Source organism: Etheostoma spectabile, chromosome 2, assembly GCF_008692095.1.
Source record: "Etheostoma spectabile isolate EspeVRDwgs_2016 chromosome 2, UIUC_Espe_1.0, whole genome shotgun sequence".
In the NCBI taxonomy this organism is placed as follows: domain Eukaryota; kingdom Metazoa; phylum Chordata; class Actinopteri; order Perciformes; family Percidae; genus Etheostoma; species Etheostoma spectabile.
This window is the reverse complement of record NC_045734.1, coordinates 14,078,013-14,080,450: the sequence shown is the minus strand read 5'-3', so window position 1 is coordinate 14,080,450 and position 2,438 is coordinate 14,078,013. Positions and strand designations below refer to the sequence as shown.

At 40.9% G+C, this 2,438-nt stretch overlaps 1 protein-coding gene across 10 annotated transcripts in view; it reads right to left on the bottom strand.

Moving 5' to 3' along the window:
* The window catches only part of slit2 (slit homolog 2 (Drosophila)), a 97,199-nt gene that overhangs the window by 87,688 nt on the left and 7,073 nt on the right, over positions 1–2,438 (bottom strand). The window lies entirely within an intron of this gene.

Sequence of the window (2,438 nt, the reverse complement as noted above, 5' to 3'; positions counted from 1 at the left end):
TACACACACACACAAACATACACACAAACAAGGGAGTTGAGAGAACTCGGGTGAGTTAAATAATCTTAGTGCAATCATTTAACCCTGGTTGAGTGGAGTGAAGAGGTTTGTGTGCCGGTGTGTGTTGGTGTGTGGTTGTGCCTTGATGTGAGTCTGAGAAGAGTGAAGCAACTGAGTGACACAATGAGCGACAGGCTGCTGAAACAGTTTAACCCTGACACATTCACACACATACACACACACAATTGACAGGCCCCGCGACGGATGCTGTGCAGGCTGCTACTGGAGAAGAATGAAGAGAAGGAGGAAGTAAATGAGGGATGGAGGCAGAATGAAGAGTGGCTTCAAACTAATAGGAAAAGTGTAAAATCCCTTACTAACAGTTTGCATGACACAAAGACACATAAATGCACCTCAAGAATGTCACCAACTCCAAAAGAAGAACTCTCTTTAAGTCTATCAATGGCTTTCACCTTATTTTGCTTACAAGGCACTGTAAACCCTCCTTAAATAAAGTCACCCCCTCTGTGTCCATCTTCCGCCCACATGTGCACAAATATATGAACGTGCATGCGCACATGCAAGCACATTCACACTCCACAGTTACATCAGAGGCCGCTTAAATATTTAACATTACCGCAGAAATGATGTTTCTAAATTATTCACTCCTCTTCCGTTAACGCCGGCTCTGATGGCTAAGAGCCCCACGTGGTCCTGCAGAGAGGCCCCACTCCTCCTGCAGGTCCTGCCCAGTCATGAGCACCCGTTAGTGGGCTAGACCTCCCCTGGGTGAGTGCACGGACTGGTGCTGGAGGAAGAAGCAGCACAATGTGAGCTATGAGCTCATTCTCTTAAAATAGATGCAATGCTGTCAGACTAGGAGACTGAGAGAATGAAGTAAAGACAGTGAAGGATCAAAACCAGTCTGGTCCTCTAAGGTGTCATGCGTTTAAATGCTCATAATTATCTGAATATTTCAACAATCATGTAAACACCTTAATCACCATATTTTGCTCCTTTCAGAGCCATAAAGAAATCGGAATTATTTATTGATTTTATGAATTAGCCTTACTACAACGTATAAGCTTTCATTTTGTATATGCCACACAAAGGACGTGGAGTACACTTGCAAACTTGTTATTTAATCAGCTCTAAGGAATAACGAAACAGCATTCACGACACAACAACCTCTGAAAATGTTACAGCTCAAAATGCTCTAATGAAGACACTCCTTTAGCCCCTAACCCTAAAGGTGCAGTCAGCGGTTCTTATCCAACACATATTTTGTCATATTCAGCAAATATCTCGTCACAGTCCGCTAGCTGTCCTGTCTGTGTGTGTGCTGCAAGAAAATCTGGTGTTCATACACAGCTCTGGCTCTGAAACAAACAAAAGTGTTTGGGACCGAGCTACGCAACACTATTCTGTCGGTGCTTGTTCACAGGACAGGGGAAATACCCTGTTTGTATAAAGAGAAAGGCAGTGGGAGCGAGAGGGATTGGAAATCTGGCACATGTTAATGTTCTGAAGCACTGACGGGATGGCTGTATTCATTTGGGTGTTGAGTTTAAATATCATCAATCTAAATCACAGACTCCACCTTTAAGAAACTAGAATAGAAAAATGTTCTTTACAATTTCCCAGAGCCCACGGTGAAATCTTCTAATGACCAGTGTTGTCTGCCAGTCTAAAACCAAAATATATTGTGTTTACATTGATATAAAAAGAAAAAAACTGTCAATTCTCACACTTGAAGAACTGCAACCACATTTTTTTTTTAAATATTAACTTATAAAATAAATAATTACATTACTATTACAACAATATAAAAAAATATAGAATAAGAATAGTCTATATATTGTATTCACAATAGTTTACACTCTAACAACTATACACTATAAAGACAACAACATGTGCCAACATGTCAATTTATAAAACTAAAAATCTGGCCTCATTGTAATGACTGGCTTAACTTACTTTGACAGCCACCAGACATTTACTGAACCATCAAACTTTGTGTTCCGAGGAAGGTCAGGAACATACAAACCATGTAAACAATAGAGATTCAGTGCAGTCAGTTCGGTTTGAAGATTCAGTGTTGAAGATGTGTTTCTACATGTACTGAACACCTTTAGTGTCCATCTAAAAGTACTGACCACCTGTGACTCAAATAATCTAGTCGTCAGTAGTGATTTAGTGGTTTGTTTCTTGACCTGAAGGAATGAATCATTGTGTGTGTGCGTGCATGCACATAAACACCCTCAGAGTACATCCACAGTGGTGATTCATTAGTCAGTCTGGCTGAAAGTGAATGAGGACTGAGTCGCCAGTAGTCTGAGGTGTGATAGTCACTCAAACAAGCTAATGTCACACTGCAGCGTGGTGATAATCCCTGCAATCATAAACAGATGCTAGAGGGCCACAAACCACACAGTAAA